This window comes from Populus alba, chromosome 4 (assembly GCF_005239225.2).
Source record: "Populus alba chromosome 4, ASM523922v2, whole genome shotgun sequence".
NCBI lineage: Eukaryota > Viridiplantae > Streptophyta > Magnoliopsida > Malpighiales > Salicaceae > Populus > Populus alba.
In genome coordinates, this window is record NC_133287.1 from 5822136 (window position 1) to 5839744 (window position 17609).

The 17609-nt window shown below is 35.7% G+C and overlaps 1 pseudogene; it reads right to left on the reverse strand.

Annotated features, from left to right (window-relative positions):
• Positions 1-5749: 5749 nt before the first annotated feature.
• LOC118063042 (uncharacterized) lies at positions 5750-15247 on the reverse strand (annotated as a pseudogene).
• Positions 15248-17609: the final 2362 nt, after the last annotated feature.

Sequence of the window (17609 nt, forward strand, 5' to 3'; positions counted from 1 at the left end):
GTTTTAATATACTAATTAATATAAAAAATAATTTTAAAAAAATAAAAAATAAATATTATTTTAATATATTTTTAAACAAAAAATATTTAAAAAAAATAAGTATTATTATTCTCTCACACATAAGTCGTAAGTCGGTAAGCATATTACTTTACCTTAAATGAAGAATAATATATACCACTTTTCTAAGTGGAGAATTGTATTAAATATTTGAGTATCTGATGGAGGCATGTGATGTGAAACGTTGGGATTGAAAAGAGGAGGGTCGAGGGAAAATCAAAGGAAGGGACGTGGTGGTTACAAGGTTGACTTGTGTGGTAAGGGAATGATGATATTTTAGAATTTAGGAAGAAAGCGATGGCACGTCGGCGACGTGCATAGAAATATATGGTTGATGTAAAGTTTTGCGTGATGTTCTACCAAAAATACATATAAAAAAGGACGCCCTCGTTTTCTTTCCGGTTGTTTTTCTGAGAAAAACTTGATGTGAGCTTCTTAATATTGTTGAATATAAACCCTACTTTTGAGTTGATGTTGTTTCTCTCTCTAGTCCTATCGTGGTCGATGCATTGAAGGAGACAAAGGTTAAAGATATGAAGTATATACTTCAATTTTCAGGTTGACATATTTATTCGTAATTATACCCATATGACAGCAACAGTATCGATCCCTTGTAATTTTGACTATTAAACCAGTTCATAGAGTTTTAAATAAAGAATAAAAAAAATATGAAATATTATCCTAACAGCATAGAATATAAAATAAAATCTTCAAAATCTAAAGGATAAATATTTAAAGTTAGAGAGAGAGAAAAAGAGTAAAAGGGAAAAGGCGAATTAGCTTCTCCAATCCAAAGGCAATCAATAATGGTCCATTAGGCAGGATTATATAGACGCGCGCTGTGCTATGGATTGTTTGAAAAATTTTAAGCACACAAAAAAAAAATGCTTAGACGATAATAATATTTATAAAGTAGTAAGAAGAATCTGATACTCAAATTATTAATTTATTGGATCTAATAAAACCAGGTAGTCTAATAATCTAATTTAAATTACAGGTAAATGATAACAAACAAAATATATAAAAAAAAAAACACTTGAAACAATCAATCAAAACATATGAGCCACCAATATTATATTCAGAAGGAAAAAGAAAAAAATTTTGTTGGTGACCCACCGATCACTTTATTGTGGGCTTGGCCATCAACAAAAAAAACAAAAAGTTTGCTAAGATGGTTCAAACCTGACCAAAAATTTCTGGATAACAATATAAGAAGAAGTTGCATGGGTCACTAGAGCAATGTCCTGGAAAAGCAAGTCAAACAAAACAAAATGAAGCAAGCATCTGTCTATATTCAATAAATCAGTTCTATTTAATTCAACAATAAAATTTCTTTTAAAAAATAAACTTAACAAAAAATAACAAATAAAAAGACATGGGGTAACGTAACTAAATAAATAAAAAATTATAAAACCAAGTTCATAGAAAGCATGAAAAAACAAACAGAGCTAGGTTTCCAATTAAATAAATATGGAATGATGAAATAAAAAAACTTAACTTAACAAATGATTAAAAAAGAACCAAATCAATTCTAGGCAAACATCATGAAACTAGGTTAATCTCCGAAGTTTGCAACCCGTGAGATTTTAAATAAGGGCTTAACCAACCTCAAATCCAAACTATTTAAATGTTGAACAATTAAATTAGGTGAAAAAAATACCGCTTTAGAAAATTTTGCAAAGCTAAGAAAAATTGAATCAAAAGAATGAGAATGAAATCTATCAGGAAAAAAAAAACATTACAGATGGTGGAATAAAAAAAGCAGCAATAAAAAATGAGGATCGAATTTGACAAAGCAAAAAATTGATTGAGGATGAAATTGAAAGAAAAATTTAATTTAATCAATTATTTCAAAGAATATAAAACAAAAAAGGGAACTAAAAAAAATAGAAGTTTAGGGGCTTACTTGAAAAATCAAGTGGCAGGGCACAAACATCAAGGAAGAGAGAGGAAAGAAATAAAAAAAAAATGATCGTTAGTAACAAACCAGACATCTAATCAAAGCCCACGCCACATATCCAAAGATGAGACATCGAGAAAATGCTAAAGCCACCCTGGAATGGCCTTTTTGGCTGCTGGAATCGGCTACACGTGTCATCCAAAGATTGCAAAGCGGCTGACACTTGTATGGCGCACATTAACCTTTTTTTAATTATTAAAATCCTCAAATTACCCCACCCAACCAATTAATTATGAAAAGATCAAGAAGAAAATGACACAAATATCACTTAGCTTGAGTTAAATTATTTGACACCAAAAACATCAAAGTCTTTTTATTATCCAACAATATTAAAAATAACTAAAAGATCCTCCATTTTTCTGTTAGTTTTTTATTATTATTCTAAGGGTTACTGTGCATTTTTAATTGAAAATATAGAACTAACCTTGAGTCGAAGTTCAAAATTTGATTTCTTATAAGGGTAGTGTTGTAAATTAATTATAGAATTCAAACCCAAAATACTCGTCTTGCAACCAATCAATTTTAGAACATCATAATTATCCCAAGACAAAGACTATTTTACCCCTAAACACATGGCAAAAAATTTCTCTATTTTTAAGGTCAAGAAAGAAAAAATATTATTCTCGTCCACGGTAAATTATGTCCGGTGAAAGTGTTTTCTCCATTGCTTTTAGTTTTTTTCTTTAATTGTGCCTAAGCAAATAATCATTCCTCATTTTGGTTACGTATAACTAACACCATGATTTTAATATAAAGGTGTGTCGATCACCAAATTAATAAAGAACCTAAAATGTTCTATACAAAAAGAAAGGATATATAAATATTCATATGAATGCACCTAGCATACCATCAAATGTTACATGTGTGGTGGGGAAAAAGTTATTTAGTTAAGCAACATCAATTTGCTTTTTGGGAAAAATTTCAACAAGAAGATTGTGTTGGACTAGATAAGTTTTGGACCAATATTAAGATTCATACAAATTGAAATTTAGCCAATGAGAGGGTTGGCTTTTGGAATTATGCTATCAACCACAAAATCTTGAACCTAAAAAAGAAAAGCCTTTTTTTTATTCTCTTTCCCTTTAATTGATAGTGTCAAATGTGCTCATTAAAAAGGGGAATCAACTATGATTTTCTATTTTGAGAATAGCTTTGGTGAGTATTTAAAAACAAAATTTGTTTTGACAACAAAATTCAACGTAATTTTCATGCAAATGCAAATTAGTATTACACTAGTTGCATTTCCTACGCTCCGTTGTGGTTATAGATTCTAGATGTTAAGTGATGTTGGTTTAGTGAACATAAGAAAATGAACAAGTTATGAAGAACTCTTCACAAGTGTTATTAAACCTGACATGGTACGTTAACATTAAAACCCCTCGACTCAATTTTTTTACATAGCCTAAGCTTGAAATTAATCATATGGAAGTTGTCCCAACATGATCGAGTTGCTTTGACGACGCCAAATACAATCTGAATGATGGATAAAAACATGAGTCAACTTTAACAAAACAATTAGCATGGCATTTTTTTGTTTTAATTTTAAGGCGGAGACCAAGTGAATCAACTCGGGCTCAATCCAAAATTTATAACTTGGATCATGAACATAATCACAATGCACTAGCATGGTAGGTCAACTATCGTTTTTCATTCTCGTGCCTTTATTCTCTCCCTAACCAGCCCTGCATTGGGTATGGATCAAGTGAAATTCAAGCCTAAATTGAAGAGTTATTAGATAATTAAGGAATAATTTGAAAGAAAATGGCTTAGACTTAGGTTGGATGAAACTTGGGACTCAATTATAGGGTTCTTATACAATCAAGGATCAAAGTTAATGAAGGGGGGAATAGTTGGCCTGTAGAGAACATGTGTCATCATATGTGGCATCCTCTATCCTCCAAAAGCAATCTTTCTTGGTGTCTTTGGATGCATGTTGATAGTATCTCCCATTAAAGGTGGCTTGTGGGGTCGTTTCTTTCCCTTCAGCGCTGACAACTAATTTTCCTCCTTTTTTTTTTTCTATATTCTCCCCTTGAATTCCATAGATTTTTTATTTTTTACTTCCTTTAAGGGATTGATTTTTTTTTTCTTCTAATTGTCAATTATAGTTCCTTGAGTAACAATATTATGCAAAACCGAGTTCGAGTCAAATGACAGATTTTTTGTGCCCTCAAGAATCTTACAGCAAGCTCATTAAAACAAACCATCAATGCCAATTTTGAATAAAATACATGTGAGAAAATCAAATAAATAAAAAATTTCAAGGACAAAAACTAGGAAAAAAAATTAATTTGTGAATCCACATTAATAATGACAACAGCAAACGCAATAATAGATTGCTGATTTAGTTTTTCTTAATAATAATAATAATAAATATGGAAACTCAAGGGATAACTCAACTGATCAGATTTTGAGTTTGTTCTCTAATGATCAAGAGTTCGAGTTTTCTTAAGACTACTAAAAGTTTACATGGTTGTTAATTTTAGGACCCGTGGAATTAGTCAAGGTACACACAAACTGGTCCAAACACCCACGTTAATAAAAAAAAAAAAAATTGGATATGATAATTATAATCTTTTTTTTTTCTTCAATGGGAAAGTTGTTTCCTCCTTCACTAATGGAGCTCTGCACAATGTGCCTTGTCTAGAACTCTTTTAGTTACAAAATCAACGCAAATTTGTTCAGTTAAACGTAGCATATTGCTTTTATATTTTACAACTAATTAAAACTATTGTTCTATGTTTAAAAGTAATTGAGCATATATCTGTACGTCCCTTAGAAGCAACTTCGGATTTTATTTTCTTGTCTATTTTGTAACTTGATGCTGTTTTAGGGGGAAATTGTTTTTTCTTTCTTTTTCTTTGCTTGTAGCGGTGGCTTCGCGTACTTGCAACTTTGCTTGCTTCTCCATATTTTAGCGTGGGTGTTTCGTAATTGTGGTATCGTTTACTTTTACTATTACTATAAATGTTTCAATTCATGAAAAAAAAAAAAAAAAGGTTTTCACTTCGGACTGGCCATAGAAAAAGGCTTTGGGACAGAAAGCCTTAAGAGTTGGAAATTAGTAAGTCACTATAAAAGTAGTTCTTGCTTCTCGGATGTCCTCATTTCCTATGGCAAGTCTTACCACTTAATTCTAGTAGTTGAGTTTGTCCCTTTTTTCTCAATATAATATTAACAGATTGATTATAGAGTTTGAATAATCGATTAATAATAATACCTCTCATTTTTGTTTTCTAAAAATAGCAAAATCCTCTTATATAATGGACATTCATTTCACGTTAATTATCTCCTATTTCTTCTTTTTTTTTAATATTTTGAAGTTAAGATTAAAATAAAGAAAAAATATCTTTATTTATGACTGTATCTGAAATGTTAAGGCATCGTTGGACGCAACGATTTCATCATTGTTTTTAAAAAATTTTGAATTTATTTTTAATTTTTTTATTAAAATTTTATAGATTGATATTAAAAATTAATAATTTTTTAAAAAATATTATTATTTTAATATATTTTTAAATGAAAAACAATCTCAACTTCTATCTTAAACACCCTTAAGCTCAGATGGTTAGAACGGCTGTGCTAATAACACGAAGGATGCTAAGATTTCTGTGTTTGGTTACAACTACAGTTTCCAATCAATCATGACAAGTCTTACGCCAATTGAAGGACCAAAACATGGAAATTGGATGAGTAGTATTGAACATAATTTCATGATTAAAAACTGCGACATCAGGGCACTGCATATCCTGGTGAATGTACAGACGCTGAGAAGATCACACAAGAAATCCCACAAGAGAATATTACTGTTAGGATCCATCCACCTAGGAACTTGAGCACAAGTTTCCAATTAACATTCTGCATTACGATACAACTTTTTTCATCATAATCCCTCTTGAAAAGAATGTCATATATATGGCATGTTTCCAAGGGTCGTGGCGTAATGGTAAAGGGTTTGAGATTTGCATAGCAGGTCTCGAATTCGAGTCAAGACGTGCATCTCTTGTAAGAGCCTAGAAGTCAGGGTTTTACTCGTTCACCTGAACTCACAAAATACGCTTTCAGGGATGGAGTTTGCTCGAATCCAAAACAAAAATGTTCTGTTTAGCCTCGGACAATTCCATGCTCAGTTGCAATCTGATATGGAATTTGATGGTGGTTTTAGAGATTAGGCCATTATTTACGAGGAGGAAACCTTACCCGAATGTCATCGACCATTCCAACTCCTAAAAGAGATCCAACAAAAGCATGTATACTTGAAGCAGGAAGATTCATTCTAGTGACCATCATCACTGCTCTGCCACAGAGGAAAGCTGTGATGCCAACCCTCTTGAGTTACTCATGTAAGTTAGCTTCCCACCCAGGCATCGAGTCAAGCGCCGTCCACATAGGAAAAATCCCATCGCAGCAACTAGTCCGCTAATTGCTCTAAACCACCATTCCACATGCACACACTCCTGGTTACCGTGTGCATGGTCATTGCAAGATAGTTTGACAAAAACCAGTAGAGAGAAAAGTTACCGTAAAAGGATGGAGTGTGTACGGAGATATTTATGGTTTTAAACTTACCACATCTTCCCGATCCCGTAGATATTTAATTCTATGATCAAACACGTCAAGAATAGCTGCATATGGGCTTGCAATGGCAGCAACCTCAATAGAAAACTGAAGACTGCAGCATACCAGCAGATTTGGATTGGTCTGATGTATTGATGTACATGAAGGCATGAGGCGAATGTGAGCAAAAGAGAACTTCTACTTCATCTAGAGACAGGGTAAACATACGCGAAGATGCATGAAGCATGGAGGTGTGGGAAGCTGAAGAAGTCTTCCATTTCATCATATTTTTCTGCTAAAGCATGTCGAACAAGAGTTCGACTGTCATACTCTATAACCTTTAACATCAGAACCAAATTGTTAAGATATGCTATCATTCTAAAGAATGATATAGAACTGTGATAGGAGATAAAGAGCGAAGACCTACAGGGCGTATAATCGAAATCGCAAATTTTCTGATATATGTAGAGGCATCCGACGTTAATGTTCTTTTCTCAATCCTCTGGAAGTTCCTTGTTTGAACCATCCTATTTGGAGTAGATTCAAGCAACTGTTTGAGTTGTGTTAATTGATCTGTAGAACTTTTCTGAGAGACTGATTGTGTCTGCTGAAAATCTTGAATTTGCTGTTGAGAATCATGGATCTTATCCGGTAGTGGTGAGTCCCAACTCCTCTCTTCCTCTTCATAGACTGTCTCAAGAACTCTCGTCTGCATGAAATCCCTCAACATTTCTTCGATATCTTCGTGGTTCTTCTCGTCATCTTTTATTGAACTTGTTTTATCCTGAATTTCTACGCATTGATGATCGATCGATCTGCTTTTCTTATTGGACTTACAATTTGGAATATCATTGGACTTCTTTATGGTCAAGGAAACTATCACAACCTGTTGCAAAATTAAATTCAGTCCTGGACAAGAATAAAAAGAAATAATGATTGGAACATCCAGTGGATAGCAGAACTTTAGGTTATGTTTCCTTACCAATGACAACATCGCTCCAACTAGTGTAGCAACCAAAACAGCAACTATAGTAAGCCATGTATTGATAGATATAATGTTTCCATTGATCTGCATACAATTATGAGGTGATTATCTTATTGAACTATCCATTCCCTTTTAGAAAATCAAACAGAAGTAACAGAAACAAAAAATAAGGTTTCATGCTATCCTGTTTGACATTTGTTTAAACTTCATCTATCTATCTAACTAGTCACGGCTTGGGTTACTTCAGACAAAAAATTACTACTAGTCAGCTACGAAACACGACAGGATCTTCTCCTGCCTAGGAGGAAATGTCCTCTTTAACATAATGGACTGCCTGGATGAGGGAAGTGATGCAAATCAGGACATAGGACTTCATACGACTCCAGGAAGTTGATGCAAATTAGGATACAGGACTTCATACGACTCCAGGATTAAAGCCTCCATCAACATAGGAGTCTGCAATTTTATTTCTTTCCTGTTATTACTTTTCTAGTTTATTAGTTTCCTAGTTGGATTTGAAATTTTATTCTGTTATTCTTTTCCTAGTTTATTATTGTCTCCTAGTTAAAACTGGAGACTGTATTAGTATTTAAAGAGGATGAACGTAATACAAAGGCAGTTAGTTCTTTGCCATCCTACGAGTTCTGCTTTGAGTCTTCATTGGAGTGATTCCAATACACAGAGAGATTCTGTGCTAATTCCTACTTGTTTATATTCACGTAAAGCTGCCCCAACAGACCATTGGCACCAAATTGGTATCAGAGCACATTGTGGTTACCCGGTTCCATTCATTACAAGTGTTTTACGTCCATGCCTGTAACCCGCAGTGGTCACTCATACGCCATGGCAACCAACCAAAATCTGAACAACCCAATTCCACCCAACCAAAACCCAAATAACTCAAACCCACCCAACCAATACCCAAATAACTCAAACAACCCAAATTCCAGCCAGCAAAACACAAACCCAAACCATCAGAACTCAAACACCCGAGACACAGATCAGCCTCAACTACAACACCAGGTTGATCAGATCGCCACAATGATGGAGCAACTTATTCATCGATTAGATCTTATGGAGGAGCGTTGTGCTCAAGAGGAACATGGATCCTTTAATCGCTCTGGACACAGAGCAGTACATAGAGAAAGGCTGGGCGACAGTGATGTTTATGAAGAAAACAGAAATCAGGAGTTTGAAAATCATGAACCACGAGTTCGGCATCATAGGCAAAACATGCACAGAGGAAATACGGGTCATGGTGCAGGTTATCAACCTCTTGATGAATTGACCAAAAGAATGAGAGTTGACGTTCCAGATTTTCTTGGAAAACTAGAACCCAATGCTTTTGAAGATTGGCTAACAGCTATCAAGGATTACTTCGATTGGTTTGCTGTTTCAGAAGATAGGAAGGTTCGTTATGTTCGGATGAAATTAAAAGGCCATGCACGGGCATGGTGGGGGAGTGTAGAGGAACAATTACGCCGAACACGTAGACCAGCAGTTTCAAATTGGGAAGAGATGAAAGAGAGACTCAAAGAAAAATATTTACCTCTTGACTATGAGCAGATGATGTTCGAGGAAATGTTGCAGCTCAGACAAGGTTCATTAATTGTTGATCAATTTACAGATCGCTTCCACGAGTTGACTGTGCGTAGCAAGGTTATGGAAACTGAACAGCAAACCTTAGCTCGATACCGCACTGGATTACGCAATGACCTGCGTAAGGAGATGTGGACTGCACGGCTAATCAACGTGGAAGAGGCATATCAATTGGCACTCCGTATTGAGAAACAACTAAGGCCTTCTGTTGGAAAAAAAGTGATGTCCTGGGATTCAAAGTCAGAGTTTGTCCCAACATCTTCAACCCAAAGACTCCCACCACTAAGGGATCAAATTAGAAGTGGGGTCAACGGAGATTATAAAGGAAAAGCCAAAGCCTTTAACGAAGGACCACAATGCTACAAATGTAAAGGCTTCGGTCACTATGCTGTTGTGTGTCCTACAAAAGATAAGAAATTAGCCTTTATTTGTGAAAAAGAATTATTTGTGGAGGACACTGTTGATGACACGGAGGAGGAAGAAATTGACGGGTATAGACTTAGTGACGAAGAACACTTGAGTGCATCCGAATTACCCAGCTGCGTTATCCATCGAATATTAACAGGAACAAGAAAGGAGCTCCAGACTAATCCCGAATGGTTACGCACCAATATTTTTCACACGCGCATGGAGCATAATGGTCGGGCTTTGAATGTCATTATTGATAATGGCAGCGGCATGAATGTGATCTCTGAAGCTGCCATTGAACGTTTGGGGCTGAAGACTGAAAAACACCCCACCCCTTATCGGATTAGCTGGGTTAATGAGGCCAATTCTGTCCTAGTAAAGCAGCGTTGCTTGGTTAAGTTTTCATTGGGAAAAAAATATGTTGACGAAGCCTGGTGTGATGTAATTCCTATGACTGTATGCCACATGCTACTGGGGCGTCCGTGGCTCTATGACCGGAGAGTTCTCTATGACGGGTATGCTAATACCTATTCTTTTCATTTCCAAGGAAAGAAATTTGTTTTGGATCCCCTACAAATTTCAGAGTTTGATACAAAAAAGGAGGTTGTCCCAGTTTTAACAATGCGACAATTTTCTCGAATTGCCAAAGAGGAAAACATGGTACTATTAGTAGTGAACCGTGAAGTAAAGCAGGAGAGCGACATTATTCCAACAGATCTTCCAACAGAGTTTTTGACAATACTGGACGAATTTCAGGATATCATGCCTGATGAGGTACCAAGTCGACTACCTCCAATGAGGGAGGTACAGCACGCCATTGATTTAATTCCGGGATCAACCTTGCCTAATTTACCACACTACCGCATGAGCCCAACAGAGAATGAAGAGCTCAGTCATCAAATTCAACAGTTACTGGACAAGGGTTTCATTCGAGAAAGTCTCAGCCCTTGCGCTATCCCGGTTTTACTTACACCAAAGAAGGACGGTAGTTGGAGGATGTGCGTTGATAGTCGCGCAATTAATAAAATAACTATCAAGTACCGGTTTCCTATTCCTCGTCTTGATGATATGTTAGATTTATTATGTGGCTCCTCTATTTTCACTAAGATCGACCTCCGGAGCGGTTATCACCAAATTCGCATCCAGGTGGGTGACGAATGGAAGACAGCATTCAAAACGAAAGATGGGCTCTTTGAGTGGCTAGTCATGCCATTCGGACTAACCAACGCACCAAGCACCTTCATGCGTGTAATGACGCAAATTCTCAAACCATTTTTGGGAAAATTCGTTGTTGTTTATTTTGATGACATCTTAATTTTTAGCCGAAGCGTGCAGGAACATTTAAGCCATGTCGAACAGGTTCTGAAGGTCCTAAAAACTGAACAGCTTTACATTAACAAAGACAAGTGTTCATTTATGAGGAAAAGTGCCAAGTTTTTGGATTTTATAATCTCTAATCAAGGCGTGGAGGCCGACCCTGCAAAGGTGCAAGCTGTACAACAATGGCCAACTCCCCAGAATCTATCCGAAGTTAGAAGCTTTCACGGCTTGGCCACATTTTATCGACGGTTTATTTACAATTTCAGCACAATCATGGCCCCAATCACTGAGTGCCTGAAAGGAAAAAAAATTGCATGGAGTACAGCAGCTGCCAAAGCATTCACAGAAATAAAAAAAAAAAAGATGGGGCACGCACCAGTGCTCAAGTTACCAGATTTCTCCAAAATTTTTGAAGTAGCTTGTGACGCATCACATGTGGGAATTGGGGGAGTGCTAAGTCAGGAGGGCCATCCCATTGCTTTTTATAGTGAGAAGCTTAATGACACTCGCCGGCGATACTCGGTATATGACATGGAATTCTATGCTTTAATTCAAACACTCAAGCATTGGCGCCCTTATTTGATCCACAGAGAGTTTATCCTCTTTACAGATCATGACTCCCTGAAACACTTAAATTCCCAAAACAAAATTAATGCACGACATGCTCGATGGATGGATTATCTACAGCAGTTTGACTTTGTTATTCGACATAAAGCGGGGACGGAAAATAAGGTAGTTGACGCCTTAAGCAGGAGACCACACCTATTACACATATCTTCAGCCAATGTTGCAGGTTTCGACAACATAAAAACTGAATATTCCAGCGACGAGGACTTTGGTAGTGTATGGAATAATATCTCTAATCAGGGGAACTCAGCTGAGAAGGAGTATGTGTTGCGTGATGGATTCCTATTCTACAAATCACGGCTTTGCATTCCTCGTGGCTCATTTCGGGAATTTTTGATTACAGAGCTCCATGGCGGGGGCCTAGCTGGCCACTTCGGTCATGATAAAACTTTTGCTATTGTCGCTGACCGCTTTTATTGGCCTCGATTGAGGAGGGATGTCCACACTGTGGTTGATCGGTGTCGAGTTTGCCAAATAAATAAAGGCACTAAACAACCTACAGGGCTTTACACGCCCCTCCCCATCCCAGACAGACCATGGCAGCATCTTAGCATGGATTTTGTCCTTGGGTTGCCAAGAACTTCGCGGCAATCTGATTCAATCATGGTGGTAGTTGACCGTTTTTCCAAAATGGCCCATTTTCTCCCATGCCACAAAACTTACAATGCATCCAGAGTTGCTACGTTATTCCTGCAGGAGGTCGTTCGCTTGCATGGTGTCCCAGTTTCGATAGTATCTGACAGAGATGTCAAGTTTGTAAGTTATTTTTGGAAAACGTTGTGGGCAAAACTAGGCACAAAATTGATGTTCTCTAGTGCCTTCCATCCCCAAACGGATGGCCAGACTGAGGTCACCAACAGAAGTTTGGGAAATTTATTACGCTGCCTAGTCACGGATCATGTGACCAGCTGGGATATGGTACTTCCACACGCTGAATTTGCCTTTAACAACTCTGTTAATCGTTCAACAGGCTGCACCCCATTTGAAGTGGTTTATGGCTTTCGACCCAACACTCCACTTGATGTTATTCCGTTACCATCACCACCTAGGCCAAGCGAGGCTGCGCTGGATTTCTCCAGCTATATGCGAGACGTTCACGAGGAATGCAAGCAGCGCTTGACCACCAATACCAATTCTTATGCAGCTGTGGCAAATGCAAAACGCAAGGATCGACAATTTCAAACAGGTGATATGGTTCTAGTTCGTTTGCGTCCAGAGCGTTTTCCTCCAGGGAGTTTTACCAAACTACATGCACGCAGAGCAGGCCCTTTCCAGGTCACCAAGAAAGTGGGGTCTAATGCCTATGTCATTGATTTACCCTCTGATTTTGGTATTAGTCCCATTTTTAACATTGAAGATCTTACGGAGTTCAAAGGCGAGGTTGAAAACATTACTGCCCTACCAGCACCAACCATAACACCAGAACCACGAGTTCCAGAGATTACAACACCACGAGATGAAATTGCTGCCATTCTTGACCATCAATTTGTTACCACTCGGCGTGGAGGTTATTATAAGTTCTTAGTGCAATGGAAAAATCGTCCAGGGTCAGACTCTGTCTGGTTGCAAGCTTCGGAGATCATGCGTTTACATCCTCACCTGTTCACAGCATACACTATTCAAAACTTGCCAGAGTCAAGTTCTTCAGGGAGACTGGCAGTTGATGCAAATCAGGACATAGGACTTCATACGACTCCAGGAAGTTGATGCAAATTAGGATACAGGACTTCATACGACTCCAGGATTAAAGCCTCCATCAACATAGGAGTCTGCAATTTTATTTCTTTCCTGTTATTACTTTTCTAGTTTATTAGTTTCCTAGTTGGATTTGGAATTTTATTCTGTTATTCTTTTCCTAGTTTATTATTGTCTCCTAGTTAAAACTGGAGACTGTATTAGTATTTAAAGAGGATGAACGTAATACAAAGGCAGTTAGTTCTTTGCCATCCTACGAGTTCTGCTTTGAGTCTTCATTGGAGTGATTCCAATACACAGAGAGATTCTATGCTAATTCCTACTTGTTTATATTCACGTAAAGCTGCCCCAACAGACCATTGGCACCAGGAAGAGAGTTAGAAACCCTTAGTTTTTTGTTTTCCATGATGTTAAATTTAGATTTTTTTTATAAAAAAAAAAAAAAGCACACCTGAAATATGACAAGGAGGCAAAGTAGTCCAGTAGATATTCCGTAGTCGATAGGGAGGAAAATGAGAATCCTTTTCTCTGCATCTTCTGATCGAAGAAGAAACGCCCTCAAGAGTTTGAAGAAGACGTAGGAGCATAGACAGGCGATTAATGGAGCAACTGTCCATTCAAGAGATATCCAGAGGAGTCCTCCACCATTAAAACTGTGATTTTCACTCCGCATGATCAAACTATGGCTGAAGAATAAGAATGAAGATCGAAGTGTCAATTGAATGCCAAACCACAGAAATTACATTTAAAGGTTCTACTATAATGCAAGTATGCACAAAAGGAAATGATTAGAAAGGAGGGAAATGAAATAATCCGGAGAGTCATTTAGTATGTGATCATTAGGAATTTAACGATCAAAAATATAAATACTTCTTTCATTTCATCAATTACACAAATTTGTTATATATTTTACCACATTTTGACCGATAAGTATAGGTTTTTCTACCTTGTTCCATAAGGGTATGTAGCCAAAACCTCCAGTGACAAGGATGGTTCCTAACAGGGCACTCTGTATTGACTGCTTAGATGAGACTGGTAAATCCCAATAGGTTGCAACTGCAAGCCAGATCGCTGCTCATATCATCAAAGGCCGGTAGAAGTTAAAGAAAAAAATGTACAATAATATAGCTGTTAGCTTGGCATTCAAAATCACATGAAATGCTCAAGTATTATCACTACCTTATACATAATTATTTAATTTTAATTACAATATAAAATAAAATGGTAGAATTTAAACTTTGTAATACTATATCAAATAATAATTTCAACAGCCAAAAGCTTAAAATTGATGGATAGGGCTTCATGGGTTTATAGTATTCTCCACAAATCATAAACTCTCTTTTTAACATTTTCATTTGTTAAATAAATAATCTTGGCATCAAGATTGATAAATATGAAAGGAGTACCTGCAGTGATTAGAGCAACTACAAGGCTCCACATCAAAAAATCCGCGTCTGGTTGCCTTTCTTTGACAAACTGCAGTGACAAGGCCATATTAGTTCATGAAAGAAAGAGCATTTCATAGTTTTTAATTGACCATGTTTATGGACAAATATTCATTTACACACATCAGAAAATAAAGAATCGACAGTGCTCTTGCTTGTAAAGGCAGCTCCCGGAACATAGATTAGGCAAGCGATTATTGAGGCCTTCAAAAGAGTCAAAGCTCCTGATCCTACTGGTGTTGAAAACTGCAAATTCAATAAACTTTATAATTTGTACAAAATATTGAAGTAAATAACATAAGCTCATGCAGTTTGTGTCCTGAGCCTGCAATAAGTTGTACACACTTCCTAGAGTATTTTCTATGTAAACATAATACTTGTTTACCACACACGTATTGCTGAAGAAAAATAGAACAAGGAAAAAAGAAAAGGAGACAGTCCAACCGGAGCTGTGAGATTGTTTGCACCAGCAGAAAATGCCACAGCAACGGTAGCAAAAGCTCCGAAAATCGGTATCCATTGATACGTCTCTTTCCACCTTCCGACTATTGCAGCGGTCAAATCAACAGCAACCTTTCCTTCCTTCGAGGACATTAGTTTAGCTAGCTAGGAGTCTCTCTGAGCGCAATAAAAATTTTGTACAAGGAATTAGAGGAGAAGAATGTTGAATCGAATGCATTAAGATTACATTGTTTATATCTCTCGAGGACTGGATGAACCGGCCTCATTGTTGGTTTTTGGAGTGTTCTAGTAATTGTTTCGTCGCATGTCTCACATGAAGAGGGATTAGCCCTTGTTTTCCCCGGAACTTGGGGTCCGACATTTTTTGACTCTCAAGAATGAATAGTGGATCAAGCATGGGAAGACATTTTTTGACTCTCATTAATTTGAAGGGGCAGTCCCTTGTATTGCTTTTTAAGCAAATGGCATATTACCTTCTTGTTGATAAATGTTAAATAGAAAGAAAACAGTAGAAAAGATGCTTATTTTCAATCTCACCCCAGAAGATGGGCTGCATAGCATAACTGCTTTGTCTTCACCAAAGATGAAAATTATTGTCTTCCATGGAAATATCTCCCCGGAGTATCGGTGATGGCATTTATAAACTAGTGTTTTCTGATTCACGCTCAACTGTTTTGTTTCTTTCTCTTTGATTTTTTAATCCTCCACCATACAAGTCTCGAATCAATTTCTCATATAAGAATCTTCAAGGGATACACAATCAATTACTTTTTATTAAACAACTATAATGTATATAAAAATCTCCATTAGTTCGACCATTAGAATACTTCTCTTGTATCTTCTGAAAATCAGCATCTTTAGTGTACAACTCCTTCAAACACTCAAAACCAAAATCTCGTGTAGGGGCCCGACCCCTGCAAGAAAATTTTTCTCAGCCCCTCCCTTGTATAAAATAATTAGAATTTTAACTACTTCTCATTTTTTTTTTTTTTCAAAGGAGACCTACTTCTTCTATTTTTCCTAGCCCCTCCCTGCATCATCCAGAACCAATGTTGATTTTTTTTAAAGGGACCCACATTCTTTTAATTTGGCCCCCCTTCATTTTTTTTTTCTTATTCCGCCCCTATTTATATATATCTTCACCTAATAAAACTAGACTTCTAAAGGAATGTAATACACTTGGACATTGTATCTATACTGATTTTTTTTTTTACTATTTATAGACTTCAATCTTCATGATTTGAATATAAAATAAAATCTCTATTAATCAAATTAACACTCCTAAATTTTTGAAACCCTTACCACAACATAAAATTCTTTATCATAGGTAGTTCATTTCAAGCCAACTTTCGTTTACGCCTAAAATACCTTTAACATAAAATTTTTATTTGACTTCTTGTACATTTAGAATCAATAAATAAAATACTTTTATTTCATAATAAATGCAATTGATTGATCTTTTTTAAAAACACAATTACTTAAACATGAAAAAATAAAAATATAAAAATTCGAATAATTTTTTTAGTAAAATACAAATACAAAAATTGTGATTATATCTAATGAGATTATATAAACATATACATAGCTAGTTTAGATTAGAGTAAGTCACAGTATTCCTTCTCATGTATGATGAAAAATACTCAAATGTACAGATTTCACTAAAGTCCTAGTAATTTTTATGAAAATGTTACAAAAATCCACTTTTATGCCTAAAATACCTTTAATATATTCTATTTTTGCGATGTTAGATTGATAGGTTTCCCCAATTGTTTAATCTATATCTATTTTTAAAGAAAAAAGGCTTTCAAGATATATAACATTATTAATTATTATTGTTGTTGTTAATAAAAACTAAAAGAAGAGGTGAATTTATTGTTTATATCCTCATATTTTTTTTTTATTTTTTAATATAACATTAATTAAAAATTATTTCAATTACATGATTTGAGTTACAGTTTTAATAAGTTAACTTTGATTATTTTTTTGTATTTTTTTATTTATAATTAAAAATTATATTTTATAATTTATTTTAATTTATTTTTTATGATATTATATCGATCATATGTGTTTGATGAGTTTGATGTTATTATATCAAATTAATTTATACATAGGTAAAAGTTTTTTCTACTAAAAAAAATACATTAGTAACTCCTAAATACTGTTTTCTGCACGTTAAAAAAACGTGTTTCGACCTGCACGTAGAATATTATATATTGTAGATTTGGAGCTCATTGAAAGAGTTTTTTTTATTATTCTTCTTCATACATATTGTACTGAAACTCATAATTATAAGAAGTTATGTAATTAAAAGAAATAAAATGCTCTGTCATTCATTTATTTAAAAAAAGGTACTACCATGGCATCAATATTTGTCCTTGTGTACGTGCACACTGCACCGTGCATGTATGTGTTTTTTATTGTCCTCGACCAGCTGTTTGACTCAGGCCAGCGAAGGGGTGGAGTCAGAACGGAATACCATGTTTTTCGAAATTAA